The sequence below is a fragment of the Chiloscyllium punctatum genome, chromosome 12 (assembly GCF_047496795.1).
Source record: "Chiloscyllium punctatum isolate Juve2018m chromosome 12, sChiPun1.3, whole genome shotgun sequence".
NCBI lineage: Eukaryota > Metazoa > Chordata > Chondrichthyes > Orectolobiformes > Hemiscylliidae > Chiloscyllium > Chiloscyllium punctatum.
In genome coordinates, this window is record NC_092750.1 from 11099213 (window position 1) to 11125523 (window position 26311).

General features: G+C 42.6%; 1 protein-coding gene across 2 annotated transcripts in view; it reads right to left on the minus strand.

Moving 5' to 3' along the window:
* ip6k2b (inositol hexakisphosphate kinase 2b) overlaps nucleotides 1–9891 on the minus strand; it is a 34492-nt gene extending 24601 nt beyond the window's left edge. Inside the window, exon 1 of one of the 2 annotated variants that reach the window (XM_072581834.1) lies at nucleotides 9774–9891. The gene's annotated coding sequence lies outside the window, so the exon portion shown is untranslated. Of the gene's footprint in view, nucleotides 1–7018; nucleotides 7043–9773 lie in introns of those variants that run through there. The other variant, XM_072581835.1, reaches the window with a different exon arrangement.
* Nucleotides 9892–26311: the final 16420 nt, after the last annotated feature.

Here is a 26311-nt window from a genome sequence, read left to right on the forward strand (position 1 = left end):
GTAAGAGAGGTAGGCAGCTAGTGCAGGAGCCTTCTGTGGCTATATCCATTTCAAACAAGTATGGTGTTTTGGAAAATGTAGGGGATGATGGATTCTCAGGGGAACATAGCACGAACAGCCAGGTTTCTGGTATTGAGACTGGCTCAAATGCATTGAGGGGTACGTCGGGTTCCAAGAGATCAATTGTCAGGGGACTCTAACCAGAGGTGCAGACAGATGTTTGTGGCCAGCAGCAAAAAATCAGAATGGTGAGTTGCTTCCCCGGTGCCAGGATCAAGGATGTCTCAGGAGAGGGTGCAGAATGTTCTCAAGGGGGAGATGGGCCAGCAAGAGGTCTTTGTCCACATTGGAACTAATGACATAGGAAGAGGAAAGGTTGAGATTCTGAAGGAAGATTACAGAGAGTTAGGCAGGAATTTAAAAAGGAGGTCCACGAGAGTAGTAATAGGAGGATAGAGCAGATGAATGCACAGCTGAGGAGCTGGTGTATGGGAGAAGGATTCACATTTTTGGATCTTTGGAATCTCTTTCGGGGTAGAAGTGACCTGTACGAGAAGGACGGATTGCACCTAAATTGGAAGGGGGCTAATATACCGGCAGGGAAATTTGCTAAAGCTGCTCGGAAGGATTTAAACTAGTAGTGTGGGGTGGGGTGGGACCCAGGGAGATAGTGAGGAAAGAGATCAATCTGAGACTGATACAGTTGAGAACAGAAGCAGGTCAAACAATCAGAGCAGGCAGGGACAAGGTAGGACTAATAAATTAAACTGCATTTATTTCAATGCAAGAGGCCCAACAGGGAAGGCAGCTGAACTCAGGGCATGGTTAGGAACATGGGACTGAGATATCATAGCAATTACAGAAACATGGCGCAGGGATGGGCAGGACTGGCAGCTTAATGTTCAAGGATACAAATGCTACAGGAAGGATAGAAAGGGAGGCGAGAGGAGGGCGAATGGCATTTATGATAAGGGATAGCATTATAGCTGTGCTGAGGGAGGATATTCCCAGAAATACATCCAGGGACGTTATTTGGGTGGAACTGAGAAATAAGAAAGGGATGGTCACCTTATTGGGATTGTATTATAGACCCCATAATAGTCAGAGGGAAATTGAGAAACAAACTTGTAAGGAGATCTCAGCTATATGTAAGAATAATAGGGTAGTTATGGTAGGGGATTTTAACTTTCCAAACAGATCGGGACTGCCATAGTGTTAAGGGCTTAGATAGAGAGGAATTCGCTAAGTGTGTACAAGACAATTTTCTGATTCAGTATGTGAATGTACCGACTAGAGAAAGTGCAAAACTTGACCTACTCTTGGGAAATAAGGCAAGGCAAGTGATTGAGGTGTCAGTGGTGGAGCACTTTGGGGCCAGTGACCATAATTCTATTAGATTTAAAATAGTGATGGAAAAGGATAGATCAGATCTAAAAGTTGAAGTTCTCAATTGGAGATAGGCCAATTTTGACGGTGTCAGGCAAGAGCATTTAAAAGCTGATTGAGGGCAGATGTTCACAGGTAAAGGGATGGCTGGAAAATGGGAAGCCTTCAGAAATGAAATAACTAGAATCCAGAGAAAGTATATTCCTGTCAGGGTGAAAGGAAAGGCTGGTAGGTATAGGGAATGCTGGATGACTAAAGAAATTGAGGGCTTGGTTAAGAAAAAGAAGGAAGCATAAGGTACAGACAGGATAGATTGAGTGAATGCTTAGAAGAGTATAAAGGCAATAGGAATATACTTAAGAGGGAAATTAGGAGGGCAAAAAGGGGACATGAGATAGCTTTGGCAAATAGAACTAAGGAGAATCCAAAGGGTTTTTACAAACACATTAATGACCAAAGGGTAACTAGGGAGAGAATAGGGCCCCTCAAGGCAGCCTGTGTGAGAAGGCGCAGGAGATGGGACAGATACTAAACGAGTATTTTGCATCAGTATATACTGTGAAAAAGGATATGGAAGATATAGAAAGTAGTAAAATAGATGGTAACACCTTGCAAAATGTCCATATTACAGAGGACTAAGTGCTGGGTGTCTTGAAACAGGTAAAGGTGGATAAATCCCCAGGACCTGATCAGTTGTACCCGAGAACTCTGTGGGAAGCTAGAGAAGTGATTGCTGAGCCTCTTGCTGAGATATTTGCATCAACAATAGTCACAGGGGAAGTGCTGGAGGTTGGCTAACATGATGCCACTCTTTAAGAAGGGTAGTAAGGAGAAGCCAGGGAACCGTAGACCAGTGAGCCTGACGTTGGTGGTGGGCAAGTTGTTGGAGGGAACCCTGAGGGACAGGACGTACATGTATTTGTAAAGGCAAGGACTGATTAGGAATAGTCAACATGCCTTTGTGCGTGGGAAATCATGTCTCACAAACTTGATATTGAGTTTTTGAGGAGGTATCAAAGAGGATTGATGAGGGCAGAGCAGTAGATGTGATCCATATGGACTTCAGTAAGGCGTTCGACAAGGTTCTCCATGGGAGACTGATTAGCAAGGTTAGATCTCACGGAATAATTGGAGAACTAACCATTTGGATACAGAACTGGCTCAAAGGTAGAAGACAGAGGGTGGTGGTGGAGGGTTGTTTTTCAGACTGGAGGCTTGTGACCAATGGAGTGCCACAAGGATCGGTGCTGGGTCCTCTACTTTTTGTCATTTATATAAGTGATTTGGATGCGAGCATAAGAGGTACAGTTAATAAGTTTGCAAATGACACCAAAATTGGAGGTGTAGTGGACAGCGAAGAAGGTTAACTCGGTTTACAACAGGATCTTGATGAGATGGGCCAATGGGCCGAGAAATGGCAGGTGGACTTTAATTCAGATAAATGAGAGGTGCTGCATTTTGGAAAGCAAATCTTAGCAGGACTTATACACTTAATAGTAAGATTCTTGAGTGTTGCTGAACAAAGAGACCTTGGAGTGTGGGTTCATAGCTCCTTGAAAGTAGAGTCACAGGTAGGTACAATAGTGAAAGCGGTGTTTGGTATGCGTTCCTTTATTGGTCAGAGTATTGAGTACAGGAGTTGGGAGGTCATACTGCGGTTGTACAGGACATTGGTTAGGCCACTGTTGGAATATTGCATGCAATTCTGGTCTCCTTCCTATCAGAAAGATGTTGTGAAACTTGAAAGGGTTCAGAAAAAATTTACAAGGATATTGCCAAGGTTGGAGGATTTGAGCTATCGGGGGAGGTTGAACAGGCTGGGTCTGATTTCCATAAAGCGTTAGAGGCTGAGGGGTGATTTTACAGACGTCGACAAAATTATGAGTGGCATGGATAGGATAAATAGGCAAAGTCTTTTCCCTGAACTAGAGGGAGGGAATAGGTTTAGGGTGAGAGGGGAAAGACATAAAAGGGACTTTTGGGGCAACTTTTTCACGCAGAGGATGGTAAGTGTATAGAATGAGTTGTCAGAGGAAGTGGTGGAGGCTGGTACAATTGCAACATTTAAAAGGCATTTGGATGGGTACATGAATAGGAAGGGTTTGGAGGGATATTGGCCAGGTGCTGGCAGGTGGGATTAGATTGAGTTGGGATATGTGTTCGGCATGGACGGGTTGGACCAAAGGGTCTGCTTCCATGCTGTACATCTCAATGACTCTATAACAGACTGATGAAATCAGCATAACATAAATTATAAGAGCAGAATTGGGCTTTTCAGCATACAGTCTGCTCCACCATTCAATGAGATCATGGCTGATCTGATAATCCTGAACTCCACTATCCTGCCTTTTTCCCATAAACCACAATGCCCATACTGATTAAAACTCTCTCAACCTTGAATATACTTAATAAGCCAGCCTCCCAACAGCCCTCTGTGATCAAGAATTCCAGATTTACTACCCTCAGAAAAAAATTCTTGCAATGTCTGAATGTGCATCCTCTTATTCTTATTGAGATTATGCCTTCTAATGCTGGACACTCAAGGGAAAACAATTTTTATGCATTTTAATAATATTCAGCTTCTCTATTCTTCCTGCCAAAGTGCATAATCTCATTTTCTGACATTATATTCGATCTGCCAAGCTTTTACTCACTCATTTAACATGTCTTTAACTCTGCAAACTGTTTGCATAAACTTAACCACTTCCCTGTCCAACCTTTGCGTCATCTGCAAAATATATTGTAAATAGTGACCCCAATATTAACCACAAAAAGCCTCTTGTTTCTGTTACAGTATTATACCCCCACATGCATTTTGAATAAATCCATCCTAACATTTTACCATTGACTCAAAGGAAGTTTGGGGTTTAAAATATATGACTAGAAAATTTAACGAATTGTTTAGGCAAAAATGCTGAAGACCCTGGAGGCATAACCAAATACAGATGAATTCTGAACCAACAGAAATTTTAAGGATTGTTGAAAGCTTGATAAAAGATCACTTTAGAGAAGACCTGGTGACGTGGAGGTGGAGGTGCTCATGGAATAACAGTGGATAAGAGACTAGACAGATGAAAATATGGCTGCCAATGAACTAAGTAACAGAAAAGATAAGCTTTTTGTGGGGGCTATGGAGGAGTATACGATGGTCTCAAGGAGAAAAATTAAAGAGATAGGATAGAGAAGGCATTCAAAAATATTTAAACCACAGAATGAAAACTTCAAAATTCAATATAGTTGGGGGTAGTGTGGTCAGACAATTGGCTTATTAACAGGAAACATGATTCTTTTTCAGACTGTCAACTAATTCCCAGTGCTGGGTCCACAACAGTTTTTAATACATATTAGTGACTTGGGAGGAAGGAACTAATGCACTGTAGCCAAATTTTCAGATGACCAAAAATAGGTGAAAAAGCAGATTGTGAGAAGAAAAATAAATAGTTTGCAAAGAGATTTTGATAAGTTAGGTAAAAGTGGCAAATGAGAGCATTATGTGGGAAAATGCAAAATTGCTCACTTTGAACCAGGAAGCAAAAGAGCAGAATATTAATTAAATGGAGAAAAACTTAAAGCTGCAACATAGACTTGTGCACAAAATGTAGAAAGCTAGCACACAGATGCAACAGATAATCAGGTGGGCATGTTCGCCCTTACTTCAAGGATGTTTAAGTATCAGGGTTGGGAAGTCTTACTGCAAATATAAAAAGGTGCTGGTGAGACTACATCGACCTCTTAAAGCAGTTTTGGGCCCCTTATTAAAGGGAAAAATGCCATTGTATTGGAGACAGTTCAGAGATGGTTCATTAGGACTACCCCTAGGAGGAAGGGATGGTCTCATACGCAAAGGCTAACAGATTAGGACTCTACTCATAGGAATTTAGATGAATGAGACAGTCGCGTTGAAACAAGCCCCTTAAGAATCCTATGTTTCAAGGAGACTGTCTCAATCATCTAAATTCCTGTTAATAGAGTCCAAATCCATCAGCCTTTGCGTATGAGACAATCCCTCCATACTTGGAACAATCCTAGTGACCCACCCCTGAACTGCCTCCAATAAAATCCTTAAAGGGCTTGATAGGGAAAAAGCTGAGAGAGGAGGTTTCCATTACCTGAGTGTGCACGGGCTCCAAAAGCATAATTTCAGAATAAAGGGGCATCAAATTTAAGACTGAAACGAGGAGAGATTTCTTCTCTCAGAAGAGAGATTTTGGAACTCCTTTGCACAGAGCTGCATGGATCCTAACATGGCTAAGTAAAGGACTTTAAGGAACTGATCCTGGGTCTCATACATTTTATATGCAGTCTTCCTGATTTGGAATACTTAAGGAACACTACTCCTGAAAAAAGTATGATAGAAAGATTTCTGATCAGTATGGGAATCATGGGTTATGTGGGGCTTTAGGGGACTAATGGTTTACTTCTGTTCCCATTTCTTATGGCCTAAGACAACTTATTGGTCAGAAGCAACTGAAGAAAATTTAGAGGACTCAATGATAAGTAAACAGGGTAGGCGAAAGTGAGTACTGCAGAGTGTTGGAAAAGCACAGCAGATCAGGCAGCGTCGGAGGAGCAGGAAAATCGACATTTTGGGCAAAAGCCCTTCATCGGGAATGAGACTGGGAGCCTCAGGGCTGGAGAGATGAATGGAAGAGGGGACGTAGCTGGGACAGCAATAGGTGGATGAAGGTGAGGATAAAGGTGATAGGTTGATGGGGAGGGTGGAGCCTATAGGTGGGAAGGAAGATGAACAGATGGTGAACATGAGGATGGTGCTGAGCTGGAAGACTGGAACTGGGATAAGGTGGGAGGAGGGGAAATTGGTGAAATCTACATTGATGCCATAGGGTTGGAGGGTCCCCAGGCAGAAGATAAGGCGTTCTTTCTCTAGGCGTCGGAGGCGGCCCAGGACCTGCATATGTCCTTGGCAGAGTCGGGGGGGGGGGGGGGGGGGGGGGGGGGGGGAGTTAAAAAGGTGTTCAGCCATGGAGTGGCGGGGTTGATTGGTGCAGGTGTCCCGGAGATGTTCTCTGAAGTGCTCTGCAAGTGGGAGTAGCAGAGTTTAGATAAAGCTGGGATAAAGAGCTGGCCTAAGGAGACCCATGTTGTTAGTATTAATTGTTGCAAAAACCCACAAATTCATGGATTCACTTCTTTCCCTGCAAAACAAAAACATCTGTCAAAGAGCTACATGGTTGATTCTCAACGGGCAACCAGGGATGAGCTGGGCCAGCCAACGACTCTAAAACAAAAGGGACGTACACCAGATAGAATCAGTGATGAGGATTGGGATTTTGCAGTGGCAACCAAGACAACAGCTTTAGCCTTTCAGGCATATTAACTGGACGACACTGAACACAAATACTGTATTGTCAGATATGTTGTATTTTTGATGAGGTATTAAATTGAGCAGTCATCCAACAACCAGCTCAGATATAAAAGATTCAGAGTCATCGTCTTTCTGTACAGAGCATTTCACGTCCAATGTGTGCAAGTTCATTTAAAAATAACTGGCACAAGTTTTTAAAAAAAATGAATTAAATCAACTGAGTATTGAACAATTCAGGTTCCCTAAAATATGATATGGCATCACATGCTAGAGTTTACAATATTACCTCTTCAACTTTCAGCTTACCTTAACACCCTCCCCCTGCAAAAGATAAGTGGCTTTAAATCTTCCACCATTACTGCCAATGTAATTCCACACTGGATAGATCACACCTACTGCAACAAAGGTCAGATAGATTTTCTGTTTCATAGTTGTCATATTCAGCCACAGTTAGTATGTCAGATTTCATACATCAGACTATCTCAAGTTAGCTTACAAATTAGGGACTGAAAGAACACGTCCCTAGCACCATGGCATGGGTAGGATCAGACCTATAGGTCTCAAAAACAAAATACCTTTGCCCCCCATACTATAGCAGTCCTGGAAATGTAAGTAACCAAGGCATCGCAGGATGAACAAAACATCTGTTCAGTACTTAAGAGTTTCACAGCAAACATTTTGTTTTATAAATGCACTCAAATCTTACCATCGCTGCCACTAGGCTGGGAAGACATTTTCAAGATGCCAATAATATTGGCAAGATTAGAGTGGTGCTGGAAAAGCACAGCAGGTTAGGCAGCATCCAAGAAGCAGGCTACCTTTTCCACCACCACTCTAATCTAGACTGATTTCCAACATCTGCAGTCCTCAAGTTTGCCTAACATTGGCAAGCGTTTTAATAGAGACAGATCTTTACCGATAAAGAATTTGCTTTTATAGATTTGCATATTTTGTCTTAAAAGTGTGGGCACAGCTAATGAATTACTCTCAGCAAAGCTTTGGCAATCAGCAACTATTTGATTATTTCACAGAATTTAAGCATTGTTACCTGCTCACTATCCCTAACTGTCCTAAGATATTTAATTTAAATATGAAAAGGCATCTAATAATCCAGATCCCTTTTTATTGCTGTTGGCAGATAGAGGAATGATGCTCTGTACTAGACAGTGCAGAACTTTAAACAGGGCTTCTATTTACTGCACTAACATGACATGTGCCACAGGTCTTATAACCCATATTTTTTCCAGATTCAAGTGAAATCTTTAATAAACTCAATTACTCAACAGTTTAGAGGCATAGATAAATTGGGCCCATGTTACCAGAAAATATTTCCCTGGAGTGGGGTAGTCCAGAACTAGAGGACATAGATTTAGGGTGAGAGGGGAAACATTTAAGAGATCACAGTGGTAGCTTTTTCACACAGGGTGGTGCATCTATGGAACGAGCTACCAGATGAAGTGGTGGAGGCTGGTATAATACAGTATTTAAAAAGTATCTGGATAGGTATATGAATTAGAAGGGTTTAGAGGGATTTGGACCAAGTACAGGCAAATGGGACTAGGTTAAGTTAGGATATCTGGTGGGCATGGACCAGTTGGACCAAAGGGTCTGTTCTGTGCTGTACATCTCTATGACTCTAAGTAGACTCTCTCAAATCTGATGAATTATGAGGGCACCCGAAGGAAACCCACATATACACGGGGAGAATGTCTGTGTGGAGTTTGCACAGTCACCAAGGCTGGAATTGAACCTGGGACCCTGGTGCTATGAGGCAGCAGTGCAAAATACTGAGCCACCGTGCGACCCAAGGTAGTGACTCCCACCCAGCAGAAAACTTACAACATGATATCTGATTATGTTCTTACAATCTACAATGTTAGGTCATGATCACCATTTTTACATGTCGTTTAATTACTTGGGCTCTTCATAAGACCATTGTGTACAAACTCCAACAATGATTACACAAACATTTACTCCTCAGGAAGATGTCAAAAGGTCAAGATTGGCCAAATCAAAACTACAGTGCAGAATTCAGGTCTGGTATGCTTCAATAACCACTGAAAATGGGCATTTAGGAAATCTTTAAAAGAACCAGCATAAAATAGTTGGATTGCTGACCGTGGACCCATACTGGTTCTCAAGCAAATACACAGTAGGCGATGAATAAAGAAACTTGCTCAGCAAAGGAAATAATAGAGGCCTATTACTGTAACAAAGTTTCTGTCACAAACCAATTAGTTCTGTAAGAGAGTTGCACTATTCATTAGCCAAAGCAACAAAACACAAAAATTTAAATTGTTACAGAGGTTATGCTGTCCAAACTGGCTGGGTCAGCTAGGACTATCACACCTTAACATAATGGGAAAATTAGTAAAATAGATCCTAAATCAACACAGCATTAATTGCTGTAGACTTAAGCAAATTTCATTACACTAAAGATTTGTATCAAGAACTTGTTTTCTTATTCTGATGAGTGAATTGTGGAACCTGGTTCTATACTAAAACATATTTAACAATACATTAGTTTCTCAATTACCCCGAAAGACAGCTTTCAAAAGGAAATCATCAAAAGCTTTGCCTTCCTAATAGGCAACACCATACACTCATTGGAGATCAAATATTTCCAGTAAATACAAACTGGTGAAAGAGTCTATTCAAGTCTAATTTATTGGATCATCCAATTAGGTACTCGTATTTTTTTTAAAGCTACAAAAATAAAAGGATCAGTGTTTTTATTAAAACAGCCCACGAGGAAATCTCTGACCATTTAAGACAATGGCACGGTCGCACAAGTAGGAAATGAGACTCGAATTCATTGTTAATTAAACAAACATGAACCCGCATCATCACTTTAACTGAAAAATTGAACGGAGGGAGACAACATTCAAGCGGAGATAGAGATGTTCTTCACCTTTTCTCCCAATTTACTAAACAACCTCACCTCAAAGATGCTGCAGGAAATAATGAATTAATTTTTAATGTACAATTGCGTTATTTGGGGATAAGGTTTGTGTTTATAAACAGGTTCAATGTGGTGTTTTAATCAAGATGGTTTACTTACCCGGACTAAGCTTTTTATTTTCTCTCTTTCCTCTGTCTCGACAGCTCTTTCTTTGTTCTCTGACGTTAAAAAATGGCGGCCGTCTTCCCGCGAACAACAGTCCTGAGCTGGAGATGGGTGAGGGGAGGGGCGGAATCATCTCCGCCCCCTCATTTCCCATTGGCTTAAAGGACCGAGAGGGCGTGACCTTTTCACTCATTTACCGCAGCCCACCCCAGCAACTGCGCTCCGATTGGTAGATGATGAAACAACCTCGGTGACTATTGGCTGATCCGGGAAAGCATGGACGTCATTGCTGTTAACGGTTTATTTAAATGATCAGCTTTTTTTTAAACTTCCTTGTTATACACCCCCCCCCCCCCACCCCAACAGACATATTGAAGAGAGCAGAAGGTCAGTTTCGAATTGTAGGTCTGTTCCTATTTTCCAATTTCCACTTTTAAAGGGCATGCTTTTTAACTTAAAACAAAAAGCTCTGGGAGCTGGAGGTCTGAAACCAGCAAAATCAGATATAGCTGGAAAAATTGAGCAGCATTTGTGGCAAAAATGATTTCATTGTTTGAAGCCCAGTTACCCTTCAGAACATTTCATATCATTTTTAATTTATAGTGATATTAACACCAATATCTGCAGCATTTTGCTTTTATGATTGCTTGCATATTGTTTTACTGCATAATGTAATCAGCTTGCATTTAGATGGTGTTTGATATTAACAGAACAAACACCAACATGCTCTGATTTTCAACATGTGCAGTATTTTGCTTTTGTTTATTTGTTGTATTAGGCATAATTTAAAGCCCTTTCCCCAACTCTTCTCGAGAGTGACGTGCATTTATATAAGATTAAAAGACATAATGCCTCAATTATAATGATGTTAGCATAAGAAACACCGATATCTTTGGATTTCCAACCTCTGCAGTTTAATTTTGTTGAATTTATGCATCATTTAAACCTCTCTCCTCAGCATCAACTTGTACTTCGACAGTGCTCAAAAGAACAATTTCTCATTTATAATGAATGGACGTTGTACTATAATTAGGGAGTGATTTTATAGAAGGAGAATTATTTAGTAACCATTTAAAATCTCAGTGTAGGCATGGAAAGAGTGGTTAAAGCACATCATATAGTGAAATGGATTCCTATTTAGATGATTATTGTGCAAGGAATAAATTTTTAAAACCCTAATGCATAGCAATCACAATTGAGTCACCATCATTGGTGGTCCCTAGCAGAAGAGGATGGCTCTTCCACTCTCTGGGTGAGTCCGTAGGTGGCTGTACAGCCCAATGTAGCTTCTGTAGACTGTGCCATGCTTTGGGCAGTAGGTGATCGTGGGAACAGAAGGGTCAGGTGTGGGTTTGGCAAGCGTGCTCCTTACACTGGTTTTTGTGAACTAGCACTGAAGAAATCCTGCACATCGTGGTTGTCGGCCATTTGTTGAGTGTCTGGTGCTTTCTCCAACTGCCACCTGTTCTTTGTCCTTGGGTTAATTGTTGGACTTAGGCCTTCAGTTGATTGTAGGTCTGGCTTTTCTCTTCCAAGTGCAGTTGCTGATTTGCACTCACAAATGCCATGCACTTCCAGCTTATCAGTTCTTGAATCTCCTGATCATTCTCATCAAACCAGTCTCTGTTTCCTGGTTAAGTGACCGACCAGGTTTTTGCAGACATTGATGATGGAGGCCTTAAGGGTGGACCAGAGGCTATTGGAATCCTGTGACTTGTTGTTATAGAGTCATAGAGATGTACAGCATGGAAACAGACCCTTCAGTCCAACCCGTCCATGCTGACCAGATATCTCAACTCAATCTAGTCCCACCTGCCAGCGCCCAGCCCATATCCCTCTAAACCCTTCCTATTCATATATCTATCCAAATGCCTTTTAAATGTTGCAATTGTACCAACCTCCTTCACATCCTCTGGCAGCTCATTCCATACATGTACCACCCTCTGCTTGAAAAAGTTGCCCCGAGGTCTCTTTTATATTTTTCCCCTCTCACCCTAAACCTATGCCCTCTAGTTCTGGACTCCCTGACCCCAGGGAAAAGATCTTGTCTATGTTGCTGAAGGTTGCTAAGTTTGTGGAGAGGAGCCGGTTCAGTATAGGTATGTTAGACTAAGTACAAGTTTTTACATTTTGCTAAATAGATTAAGGAGTCCACTTACTCCTTCAAAAATACGAACTTAAAAGTAACAATGGGATACAGAGATACAAATCAATAAATGTAGTGACAAAGGTTAACCAAGCTATACAAAACAGATGGACAGATGTTTGAACTTGTTTGGAGTTCAAACCAGACAGCAGTATAAGATAATCACAAACAAATCTAATCGTGAATTAATGAGAAATTAATTCGGGGACCTGTGGAACATAAACAGCAGCATTAGGCCAGATTGCCTTTTTGGATGCTGTAAAATTCTGTGAGAATTCAGTCTGTCCTCCAGAAATAGCATCAGAGATGTCAATATTGCTCATTGAGGTTATAAAACCTACTTAAACATCATTTGTAGATATAATCACAGCTCTAAGTGTTTGAACAGGTTTACAATTTGTCTCAATTCTTGTGATAGTTAATCTCACTCCTAACAGTTTTCTAGCATTAAGTAAACTAGTACTATCTTGTAGAAGGAAGTTGTGGCAATATCACATGATGTGATAAGATATCAACTGACAATCGTTCTCCTTTCCAGTTGCTGTGCTTTGTGCTCACCCTGGTTTTGCTGAGCTAGATGTTGCAGCTTCCAAAAACCTCACATACCAAGCTGCAACCTAAAATTAAATGGAACGCCAAAACAATGTGTAATTGTTTCCTGTTACAACCTGCAGCTATTTGGCACCTATTGCACAGCAAAGCCTCCCAAGGTGCTTCACGGGAGAGTTTTTCAACGAAACCTGACACCAAAACACATAAGCAGATGCAAAACATAGGCAAAATGGTAGGATTTGGGTTGCACCTTGAAAGAATAAAGAAAAGTTAAAACACCAGGTTATAGTCCAACAAGTTTAATTAGAAGCACTAGCTTTCGGAGCTCTGCTCCTTCTCAGATGGTTGTGGAATACACAATTGTAGGACACAGCATTTATAGCACATGTTTAGGCACCGATCCTTATGGCACATCACTGGTCACAGGCCTCCAGACTGAAAAGCAACCCTCCACCACCGCCCTCTGTCTTCTACATTCGAACCAGTTTTGTATCCAAATGGCTAGTTCTTCCTGTATTCCATGAGATTTAGCTAGCCAGTCTCCCATGGGGAACTGTGTTGAATGCCTTCCTGAAGTCCATATAGATCATGTCTACCACTCTGCCCTCATCAGTCCTCTTTGTTACTTCTTCAAAAAACCCAATCAAGGTTCATGTGATATGATTTCCAATTTACAAAGCCATGCTGACTATCCCTAATCAGTCCTTGCTTTTCCAAATACAGTAGCGCCTCGACTTACGAACTTAATCCATTCCGGGACCCAGTTCGCGAACTGAATCAATTTTTCCCATTGTTCGGATAGCGTGAGAATGTTTGGACGTGAGCAATAAACGATGTTCACAGCGCGCGTGCCAAAGGCGAACTGAATGAGATCACGTGGGGCCCGAGAGCTTTTGCGTTCAAAGCACGTGTAGCAAAGCAGAACAATGAAATCACATGGTCGCACATGGGCATTTTGCGTTCGTACCTTGAATTTCGTATGTACATTGAAGCAAAATTTTATGTACAATCCTGTTCATAAACCGATTTGTTCGTGAACTGGGTTGTTCGTATGTCGAGGCATTACTGTACATGTAAATCTGTCCCTCGGAATTCTCTCCAAAACGTGCCCACCAACAATGTCAGGCTTACTGGTCTATAGTTCCCTGGCTTTTCCTTACCAACTTTCTGAAATATTGGTACCTCGTTAGCTAACCTCCTGTATTTCAGCACCTCACATGTGACTATCGATGATACAAGTATCTCAGCAAGGGATCCAGCAATCACTTCCCTATCTTCCCACAGAGTTCCCGGGTACACCTGACCAGGTTCCACTTTTATGTGTTTCAAGACATCCAGCACCACCTCCTCTGTAATATGGACTTTTTCAAGATGTCACCATCTATTTCCCCACATTCTATATCTTCCATGTCCTTCTACACAGTAAACACTCATTTAGTATCTCCCCCATTTCCAGTGGCTCCACACATTGGCTGCCTTGCTAATCTTTGAGGGGCCCTTATTCTTTACCAGTCTTGCCTTTCACCCTAACAGGAATACACTGGACTCTCATTATCTTATTTTTGAAGGCTTCCCATTTTCCAGCCATCCCTTTACCTGCAAACGTCTGCCTTCAATCAGCTTTTGAAAATTCTTGCCAAATACTGTCAAAATTCACCTTCCTCCAATTTAGAACTTCAACTTTTAGATCCTGTCTATCCTTGCCCAACACAATTTTAAAACTAACAAAATTATGGTTGCTGGCCCCAAAGTGCTTCCCCACTGACACCTCAGTCACCTGCACTGCCTTATTTCCCAAGAGTAGGTCAAGTTTTTCACCTTCTCTAGCAGGTACATCCACATACCGAATCAGAAAGTTTTCTCGTACACACTTAACAAATTCCTCTCCATCTAAACCCTTAACACTATGGCAGTCCCAGTCTATGTTTGGAAAGTTAAAATCCCCTACCAGAACAACCCTATTATTCTTACAGATAACTGAAAACTCCTTTCAAATTTGTTTCTCACTGACTATTAGGGGGTCTACAATATAATCCCAATAAGGTGATCACCCCTTATTTCTCAGTTCCACACAAATAACTTCCCTGGATGTATTCCCAGTAATATCCTCCCTCGGTACAGTAGTAATGCTATCCTTTATCAAAAACGCCATTCTGTCTCCTTTCTACCCTTCCTATAGCATTTGTATCCCAGAACAGGATACAAACATTAAGCTAGATAAAAACAATGACTGCAGATGCTGGAAACCAGAGTTTAGATTAGAGTGGTGCTGGAAAAGCACAGCAGTTCAGGCAGCATCCGAGGAGCAGTAAAATCGACGTTTTGGGCAAAAGCCTTTCATCAGGAATAAAGGCAGTGAGCCTGAAGGGTGGAGAGATAAATGAGAGGAGGTGGGGGTGGGGAGAAAGTAGCATAGAGTACAATGGGTGAGTGGGGGAGGGGATGAAAGTGATAGGTCAGGGAGGAGGGTGGAGTGGATAGGTGGAAAGGAAGATAGGCAGGTAAGTCAGGTCATGGGGACAGTGCTGAGCTGGAAGTTTGGAGCTGGGGTGAGGTGGGGGAAGGGGAAATGAGGAAACTGGTGAAGTCCACATTGATGCTCTGGGGTTGAAGTGTTCTGAGGCGGAAGATTAGGCGTTCTTCCTCCAGGCGTCGGGTGGTGGGGGAGCGGTGGTGAAGGAGGCCCAGGACCTCTATGTCCTTGGCTGAGTGGGAGGGGGAGTTGAAATGTTGGGCCACAGGGTGGTGTGGTTGATTGGTGCGGGTGTCCCAGAGACGTTCCCTAAAATGCTCTGCTAGGAGGCGTCCAGTCTCCCCAATGTAGAGGAGACCGCATCGGGAGCAACGGATACAATAAATGATATTGGTGGGTGTGCAGGTAAAACTTTGGATGTGGAAGGCTCCTTTGGGGCTTTGGATGGAGGTGTGGGCGCAGGTTTTGCAATTCCTGTGGTGGCAGGTGAAGGTGCCAAGATGGGCGGGTGGGTTGTAGGGGGGCGTGGACCTGACCAGGTAGTCACAGAGCTGCCAGTCCTGTCCATTCCGGAGCCACATTTCTCTAATTGATAACCCAGTCAAATATTTCTAACCATGCCCTGAGTTCATCTGTCTTCCCTGTGAGGCCTCTTGCATTGAAGTAAATGTAATTTTATGTATCAATCCTAATTTGTTCTCTGTTTTGTTCCTGCCTGCCCTGACTGTTTGACTCGCTTCTTTTCCCAACTGTGCCAGTCTCAGATTGATCTCTTTCCTCACCAAATCCCTGGGTCCCACCTCCATTCACCGCCCCCCCCCCCCCCAACCCCCCCAACCGCACCTTACTAGTTTTAATCCTCCCGAGCAGTTCTAGCAAGTCTCCCTGCCAGTATATTAGTCCTCTTCCACTCAGGTACAATCCCTCCTTTTTGTACAGGTCACCTCTACCCCAGAAGAGATGGGTATTTCAGGAAAGTTTGAGGAAAAAGGGCTTAGGACCTTGAAGGCATGTTCAACCATTCAGAATCTGGATCTAGGTTGGTAAGGTGAGAAATGGGGTCTTGTTAGAAAAATGAGATTATACTAACAAAATACTATACTTCTAAAGACATCATTAGCTGCCCCTTGATTCAAGACTGGCCAGAGGTCTTCATGTGAATGAACAGGCCAATTTTCAACACTGAAACCTTCAGCACCTGAGGCAGGATGTCCCTTGATGTACAATGACATCAGGAGTGCAGGATTTGATTCCAAAAGCACTTGATCTGAGATGTCCTGAACTGCTCTTTAAAAAAAAATGCAAGATCATTCTTTTACCAAGTTCGACCTACGTTTTCTTTTCAACCACATTCCAACACCATGGCTATTGTCTTTGATTTGCCAAATTATCCATAATACCTTTTCATGTTACCAAGTCCATTGGACTCACTTTTACTTATGTCCATTTTGTTTTGCATCTAATTATTCCTGCCCTTCAGCACATGACAGACTTTTCATTCATTCATGGAATTGTAGCCATTGCTGTCTTGCCCAGTATTTATTGTTCAGTGGGATTGCAGTGAGTCTGAAGTCAAATATAGTCATGCCTCAAGCCTTAATGAATTATTTGCGGATGTGACAAAACACATTGAAGGTAGAGCAGGGGATGTGGTGTGTATGAATTTTAGCAAGGTGTTTGATAAGGTTCTCTATGGTAGGCTCATTCAGAAAGTAAGGAGGCATGGGATCCAGGGAAATTTGGTCATCTGGATACAGAATTGGCTGGCCCATTTGTGGTAATAGACAAAAAGTATTCAGCCTAGAGCTTGGTGACCAGTGATGTTCCGCAGGGATCTGTCTGGGACCTCTGTTCTTTTTAATTTTTATAAATGACTTGGATGGGGAAGTGGAGGCGTGGGTTAGTAAGTTTGCTGATGACACGAAGGTTGGTGGAGTGATGGATAGTATGGTTGCAACGGGACATTGACAGTGTAAAGCTGGGCAGGTGGAGTTTAACCTAGAAAAATATGAAGTGATTCATTTTGGAAGGTTGAATTTGAATGCAGATTACAGGGTTAAAGACAGGTTTCTTGGCAGTGTGGAGGAACAGAGGGATCTTGGGGTCCATGTTCCTACATCCCTCAAAGCTGCCACCCAAGTTGATAGGGTTGCTAAGAAGGCGTACGGTCTGTTAGCTTTCATTAGCAGGGCGATTGATTTTAAGAGCTGCAAGGTTGTGCTGCAGCTCTATGGAGATTTGGTTTGACCACACTTGAAATATTGTGTTCAGTTCTGGTCACCTCATTATGGGAAGGATGTGGAAGCTTTAGAGGGTTTGCAAAAGAAATTTACCAGGATGCTACCTGGACTGGAGGGCATGTCTTATGAAGAAAGGTTGAGGGAGCTAAGGGTTTTCTTACTGGAGTGTAGAAAGGTGAGAGGCGAATTGATAGAGGTATACAAGATGATGAGAGGCATAGATAGATTGAATAGTCAGATATTTTTTCCCAGGGCAGAAATGGCTATCACAAGGGGGCATAATTTTAAGGTACTTGGAGGAAGGTTTTAGGGAAATATCAGAGGTTGATTCTTTCCATAGAAAGTGGTGGGTGCGAGGAATGCATTGCCAGCAGTGGTAGTAGAGTTCAATATATTAGAGACATTTAAGCGACTGTTGGATAGCCACATGAATGATTATAAAATGAAGGGTATGTAGGTGAGTTTGATCTTAGAGTATGATAAAAGGTCAGCACAACATCAAGGGCCGAAAGGCCTGTACTGTGCTATACTGTTCTACGTAGACCAGCCAAGGTAAGGACAGCAGTTTCCTTTCCTAAAGGGAATTAGAGAAACCAGATGGTTTTTTCCTGACAATTCTTTCATCATCAAATCTTAATTATTTTGGACTGATTTTAAATTTGACTGGTAGGGTTTGAGTTCACGTCAAACTCAAAATATTACCTGAGTCTCTGGGTTAACAGTCTAGTGATAAAACCACCATCACTTCCCCTGCTTGTAGTTGACTAGTACCACTGGAAGTAGCTTTGATTGTAATAGACACATTGGGGCTGAAAGTGTGACCGCTGCTAATTGAGCCAAGTTTTCTCCAGGTCATTTTCGGTTACTATATGAGTGAAAACGAATGAAGGAACGTGACTCACTGTATTGCCTGACAGTTACCAGTCATATCATTGCATTGTCTAAAGGAGAAGATATCCAGCTCTTCTGGGCCTTATTGTAGTGTGGCTAAGGAGCACTTCTAAAAAGAATGAAGAGATAAACTTCAGTCTTATAAAGGAAATCATGGAAAAGTTATGAACAGTTAATTAACTTTACTTTTGGACACTTTTCTAATATCTTATCTATAGTGAATTATTTCTGAAGTTTGGATGACTCACCATAACCATATGACTAATTCTACTGATGCACACAGCTGCTGTTAAACGCCAAAACAAAAGCAGAAATTGTTGGAGAAACTCAGCAGGTCTGGTAACATCTATGGCGAGAAAACAGTGTTTCACGTAGAGTGACCCTTCTTCAGCAATTTCTGTTTTTGTTTCAGAATTCCAGCAGGGGCAGTTTCTTGGGTTTGTTTGTTTGATCTTTAAAACCATTCTGTTAAATGTCAACATTTTACACCAGTGACTGTCATCTAAACATAAAAGATTTTTTAAACCAACCTATCATGAGACTCTTCTGGGGCAAGTGGAGCTTGAACTCAGACATAAAGATATTACCACCGCACCACAAAAACCTCCCTTATTCTTATCCTACCTTGGTATTACTTTTAATTTCATTGAAAACAGAGGAGTTTGGCCAATGCTTTCGACCACTGCACAACATCTACATGAGCTGAACCGTATTCACAGGAACTAATCCACTGCAACTATGTCAGAGTATCAGAAGTCTTCTAGCAATATTCGTCTGAAAAGGGGAAATTTATTATATGTTCTCCATTGTCAGAAAAATCTATTTTCATGTGATCACATTGTTTTTGGTTTCGATGCGAACTGTTTTATGTAACATGTGAAACTAATCTCACACAATAAATATAGTGGTGCTGACTTAAGTTGGATTCTGAAGTTTGTTTGCTGTGAAGCAGGAGCTACAGTTTGTCCTGAGAAAAAGGAGATTGATTTTGTAATATAGAGGCCACAAATATGCTCATGGAATCCAGTCTAAATATTTGAGGCTCATTTTATGAGGTACAATCTGTTTGACCCCAAATTGTTTCAAATTCTCAAGTTGCTACTAGCTCAATATACTCTCTATCATCAAAATAACCCATTTTCAACCCCTTAATTTTACAGTTTCACCCTTTCTTCAGCCCATATGATGTTGAAATCCTTACATATACTTCTGATATCTTTAGTTTAGATTATCACACTGCTCCTGCACTGATGGAGGCTGACTTCCATCCTTCATGTCCTTAGTTCATCCAAAATTGTACTGCTTATATCTTAACTCACATTAGGCTATGTTCACCACCCATTCCTGTTGATCTGGCAACATTTCAAATGTAACATTTTTATATGTGTGTTTAAATTTCCTTCTGGTGTAGCTCCACCCACAACTTCTCTCCACCACATCCTCTAGCCTGACAACCTTCTGGGAACTCTGTTTATTTAATTCCAGTTCTTTACGCATTCCAACTTCCTTAGCCCACCACTGGCGGTTGATGTCTCCAGCTGTTCTAGCCTAAGATCTGGAATTCCCTCCCCAATTCTCTCCACCTCTCTATTCTTTATTATGCTCCTTAAAATATATTTCTCTGACCTAATTTTGCTTCATGTCAGATTTTGTTGATAACACTACTGCGAAGCACTTAAGGAGATTTTGCTGCATCAAAGGTGCTTTATATATGCTATATGTTCCAGCTCACATTCATGCCAGTATGAATGCAACAGCATTGTGGATGAATCTTGGCCACATGGCCTGCAATTGTTTCAGGAGGCAGCTCACCATCACATTATTAAGAGCAATTGGTTTGGACAACAATGCTCATATGCCTTGAAAGAATAAATTGAAAGTAATTCCAGTTTAACATCAACTAGAAGATGTCAGTAGATCAGAGTGTAGAGTTTTTTTTACAGCAAACAACACTGGGTTTATCGAATTCAGTTTTGCAACTTGAAAAAGCAGGATTTGAGCCCTCATCCTCAGGGGTATTGGTCTAGCACTGTGAACACAAGGCTCGTATATAAATATATAGAGAGACAGTAGATGCGGACTTAGTTTAATGCTGCCTGGCTGTGCATTTCCAGAGCCACACTTTTAGACTCTGATCTGCAGTCCTCACTCTCTCAGTTTAGTATGGCTCAGTGGTTAGCACTGCTGCCTCACAGTGCCAGGGATCTGGGTTCAATTCCACCCTTGGGTGACTGTTTGCATGGAGTTTGTACGTTCTCCCCATGTCTATGTGGGTTTCATTCCACGATCTAAAGATGCGCATGTTAGATGGACTAGTCATGTTAAATTGTCCATAATGTCCAGGGATATGTAGGCTAAGTGGATTAGCTATGGGGAATATAGGGTAGAGACGTGGGTCTGGGTGAGATGCTCTGTAGAGGAGTTAGTGTGGACTTGATGGGCCTACTGGCCTACATCCACATTATAGGGACTCTGAATAAATGAAATATATATCCAACAGCTTTCAGTGTAGATCAGGCAATTTAAGACAAATAGTAGTATGTTGTGGTACGAAGTTGGTTTGACTTCTAACATTTGTATCTCATTTAAGAGACTCACTCCAGTGCTGTATTAATAGAAGTGATGCATTGTTGTTGTTACTGTCCTTTGAATGCAGGGTGAAAGTGTAGTTTTGCTTACTCGCTCATTTGGGCAATAGTGTTTTTTTTAGATTAGATTAGGTTACTTACAGTGTGGAAACAGGCCCTTCGGCCCAACAAGTCCACACCACCCCGCCGAAGCGTAACCCACCCATACCCCTACATCTACATCTACATCTACCCCTTAACTAACACTATGGGCAATTTAGCATGGCCAATTCACCTGACCTGCACATTTTTGGACTGTGGGAGGAAACCGGAGCACCCGGAGGAAACCCACGTAGACACAGGGAGAACGTGCAAACTCCACACAGTCAGTCGCCTGAGGTGGGAATTGAACCCGGGTCTCCGGCGCTGTGAGGCAGCAGTGCTAACCACTGTGCCACCGTGCCGCCCACTGTGTTGTGCTGCGTTGGTATTCAGAGAAAATAAGGAAAAACAGATTAAAAGAAATGGCTTCAGTCCAACCTATTCTTGTCAGTAGAAATGCAGACCACAGGTGCAATGATGGATATACTGCTCAGAGGTGACTAGATCATTCACAATTTCCTGAGATTTGACTGTGACAATGTACTTATTTTGGATTAACTCACAATAAACAAGCTATTACAATCTTGAAGTTCACCTCAATGTTTACAAAATGCACAAAAGGCATGTTAGAACAGAACACAGGTGGGTGCAGTCACTGCCTCATCCACCAGCAATTATATAACTATGATGGTTAATTGTAGAAAAATCTTCTATTATACCTGTAAATTACCTTCTCCTCAATTACATGGTCAGTACTTAATGTATGTGGTGGAGATCTAATTCATCTAGGCATTTAGACTATTTGAACATTCTGCTGTAATGACAATGGAGAACTGAGAAAGGATTGAAGTCTTAGCATACAAAACAATGCCTTCCTAAATAACACTTCAGAAAAGATTCACAATGATGTTGCCAGGGTTGGAACTATAGGGAGAGGCTGAATAGGCTGGGGCTGTTTTCCCTGGAACATCAGAGGCTGAGGGTTGACCTTATGGGGGTTTATAAAGTCATAGGAGCATGGATATGGTGAATAGACAAGGTCTTTTTCCTTGGGTGGGGGAGTCCAATTCCAAAGCTAGAGGGCATAGGTTTAAGATGAGATGGGAAACATTTAAAGGGGACCTAAGGGGCAACGTTTTCATGCAGAGAGTGGTGCATGTGTGAAATGAGCTGCCAGAGGAAGTGATGGAGGCTGGTACAATTACAACATTTAAAAGGCATCTGGATGGGTATATGAATAAGAAAGGTTTAGAAGCATATGGACCAAGTGATAGCAAATGGGACTAGATTAGTTTAGGATATCTGGTCCACATGGATGCACTGAAGGGTCTGTTTACATGCTTACACCTCTCTGACTCTATTTTGCAAATGCATGACCTCCAGCATCTATTAGGCCAAGGACTGTGGGTGCAGGGGAATACCATTACCTGTACCTCCAAATCTCTGTGTGCTCATTTGAAATGAATCATCTTTCCTTCATTGTGGCTGGGTCAAAGTTTTGGAACTCCTACCTAACAGAACTTTGGGAGCATCTTCAGCACATTGCCTGGAGCAGTCTTAAAATAAGGTGCACTCCAACAATCCAAAGGACAGTAGGAAAGGAACAATAAATGCTACCTTGCTAGAATGAGTAAAAATAAATACAAGCATGAAAAAACACATTCAGTTAATCAGCTGTTTAACACTGCTCTGACTCAACGCCCATGGACTAAACATACTGTATGCATTTATTCTCTTAACTCCCAAAGGTCTCTTGAATATAATTAATGGTAGATCATTCACCAAACAAACGCTGAAGTGTCCACTATTGAGTCTCATGAAAATAGTCTAGGATCCTGAGAAAACATAGTCATCGAGTGATACAGCACAGAAATAGACTCTTCTATCCAATTCGTCCATGCTGACCAGGTATCCTAAATTAATCTAGTCCCATTTGCCAACATTTGGCCCATATCCCTCTAAACCCTTCCTATTCACGTACTTCTTTTAAATGTTATAATTGTACTAGCTTCCACCACTTCCTCTGACAGCTCATTCCATACACGCACCACCCTCTGTGTGAAAACATGGCCCCTTAGGTCCCTTTTAAATCTTTCCCTTCTCATCTTAAACCTATGCCCTCTAGCTTTGGACTCCCCTATCCTGGGAAAAAGACCTTGTCTATTTACCCTATCCATGCCCCTCATGATTTCATAAACCTCTATAACATCACTCCTCAGTCTCTGGTGCTCTGGGAAAATAGCCCCAACTTATTCAACCTCTCTTTAAATTTCAAACTCTGGCAATATCCTTGTAATTTTTTTCTGTGCCCTTTCAAGTTTAACAATATCTTTCCTATAGAAATCAAAACAGGAGTGAGATTGAAAATTAAAATGCCAAGTTACTGGAAGATCAGCGTCCACCTTGACGACTGAATAACAGGCATTCAGTAATGTAATCTCCAAATTTTATTTGGTTTCACTAATGTGGAGGAGACTGAATTGTGAGCAGCTCATATAGTAAGCTGAAATGAAAGAAATAAAAATAAATTTCTGTTTTATCTGAGAAACTGTTTAGAGTCCCGTCCACCCTGTTGTAGATTGGGGAAATATTTTCTTAAAATCTGGCCTGTCCAGCCATTCAATTTTATTTGTTTCAGTTTAATCACTTCTCCAACTGCTAAACGTGGGATGCAGGCCAAGACTACAAAATCCCGTCCTTATAAGACAATCCTCACATTCCAGAAACCCCTCAAGATAAATACCATGGGACATTCACTGCTCCCAAGCATGTGTAAAAGGAGTGAAGAGGATGCAATTCCTGCCTTTTCAGCTCCACCTTTCCCACCTTCCAGAGGGTGAATTTGTTTGTCAGCCCCATGTAGTTTGAATGCTGCCTCTGAGAATATTGTTTTTCTCGAAGTCTTGCTTCTTGCTCCTTTGCCACTCTATTATTGGTGTCCATTCTTTATAGGTAAAAGCAAGGACTGCGGATGCTGGAAACCAGAGTCTAGATTAGAGTGGTGCTGGAAAAGGACAGCAGGTCAGGCAGCATCTGAGGAGCAGGAAAATCGACGTTTCGGGCAAAAGCCCTTCATCAGGAATCGAGGCAGGGTGCCTGCAAGGTGGAGAGATAAATGAGAGGGGAGTGGTGGTGGGGAGAAAGTAGCATAGAGTACAATAGGTGAATGGGGGTGGGGATGGAGGTGATAAGTCAGAGAGGAGGGTGGGGCAAGGTAGCAAAGAGTACAGTGGGTGGATGGGGGTGGGATAAAGGTGATAGGTCAGAGAGGAGGGTGGAGTGGATAGCTGGAGAGGAAGATAGGCAGTTTGGACAGGTCATAGGGACAGTGCTGAGCTGGAAGGTTGGAACTGGGGTGAGGTGGGGGATGGGGAAATGAGGAAACTGGTGAAGTCCACATTGATGCCCTGGGGTTGAAGTGCTCTGAGGTGGAAGATGAGGCGTTCTTCCTCCATGCATCAGGTGGTGAGGGAGTGGTGGTGGAGGAGGCCCAGGACCTCCATGTCCTCAGCTGAGTGGGAGGGGGAGTTGAAATGTTGGGCCACAGGGTGGTGGGGTTGATTGGTGCGGGTGTCCCGGAGATGTTCTCTAAAGCACCTGCTAGGAGGCGCCCAGTCTCCCCATTGTAGGGGAGACTGCATTGGGAGCAATGGATACAATAAATGATATTGGTGGATGTGCAGGTAAAACTTTGATGGATGTGGAAGGCTCCTTTGGGGCCTTGGATGGAGGTGAGGGAGGAGGTGTGGGCGCAGGATTTGCAATTCCTGTGGTGGCAGGGGAAGGTGCCAGGATGGGAGGGTGGATGGGTTGTTGGGGAGTGAGAACCTGAGTTGAAAAATGTGATGCTGGAAAAACACAGCAGATCAGGCAGCATCCGAGGAGCAGGAGAATCGATGTTTCGGGCATAAGCCCTTCAGAAATGGGGCTGGTGTGCCAGGCGGGTTGAGGTAAAAGGTAGGGGGGAGGGAATTTGGGGGAGGGGTGCTGGGAATACGATAGGTGGAAGGAGGTGAGGGTGATAGGCCGGAGAAGGGGTGTGGTGGAGAGGTCGGGAAGAAGATTGTAGGTCAAGAGGGCAGTGCTGAATCCAGGGGTTGGGACTGAGATAAGGTGGGGGGAGGGGAAATGAGGAAGCTGGAGAAATCTACATTCATCCCGTGTGGTTGGAGGGTTCCTAGACGGAAGATGACCTGGGGGGTGCAGTGAGAGAGGGACTCACTGAGATCCTTGTAGAGGGAGGAGGAGAGCTTCTTCAAGGTAGGCATCCTTGCAAGAGGATTCGCAGTAGGTTCAGATCAACTAGGGGAAAGTGAAGACTGCAGATGCTGGAGACCAGAGTTGAAAAATGTGATGCTGGAAAAACACAGCAGGCCAGGTGAGAACCTGACCAGGTCGTCATGGAGAGAATGGTCTTTGCGGAAAGGAGCGGGGAGGGGAATATATCCCTAGTGGTGGGGTCAGTTTGAAGGTGGCAGAAATGTCGTGGGATGATGTGGTTTATGCGAAGGTTGGGCAAGGTGAGCACCAGGGGGATTCTGTTCTTGTTACGGTTGGAGGGGTGGGGTTTGAGGGCAGAGGTGCTGGATGTGTATGAGATGCATTGGAGGGCATCTTTAACCACATGGGAAGGGAAATTACGGTCTCTAAAGAAGGAGGCCATCTGGTGTGTTCTACGGTGGAACTGGTCCTTCTGGGAGCAGATATGGTGGAGGTGGCACAGGATGGCATTTTTGCAGGAGGTAGGGTGGGAAGAGGTGTAATTCAGGGAGCTGTGGGAGTCGGTGTGTTTGTAAAAAATGTCAGTGTCAAGTTGGTCGTCATTAATGGAGATGGAGAGGTCCATGAAGGGGAGGGAGGTGTCAGAGATGGTCCAGGTAAATTTAAGGTCAGGGTGAAATGTGTTGGTGAAGTTGATGAATTGTTCAACCTCTTCGCGGGAGCACGAGGTGTTGCCAACGCAGAATGTACATCAACAGTCCATCTTCTGTAGTTACAGTGGCACCACTCCCCACCTCTTTTCCACCCCCCGCCCCCCCCCCGTCTCTCTTGTTTGGGACCATCTTTGTTTGGTACACACCTGCAAAGTCTTCAAGTGTTCTCCTGTGTGAAAGAGACTATATAAATGTGGTTGGTGTTGTTCTTCATCATATATGAAATATTAAGTCAAAAGTCTTTCTAAAAATACGATGAAGGAAATGTGGACATGTTTCAGCTGAACTCTAACATGATTTCATTGTAAAATTATAACTTGTGCAACATATTCTCAGTCAATACATTTCTCATGGTACATATTGAATATTTTATATTCAGGTTGGTGAGAATTTAGCCTGGATCTAATCTGTGATGCTAGATTTGAGAGGATTGTGGTCAAGGATTGTTGTTCAGACTGAATGCCCATTTCCAGCAGTGTGACACAAAGATCAGTGTAGGTCCAGTGTTGATCATCACTTAAACAAATGATTTGGATGAGAATATAGGAGGCATGATTTACAAGTTTGCAGATGACACCAAATTTGGTGGTAAAGTGGTCAGTGAAGAAGGTCATCTAAGTGTACAAT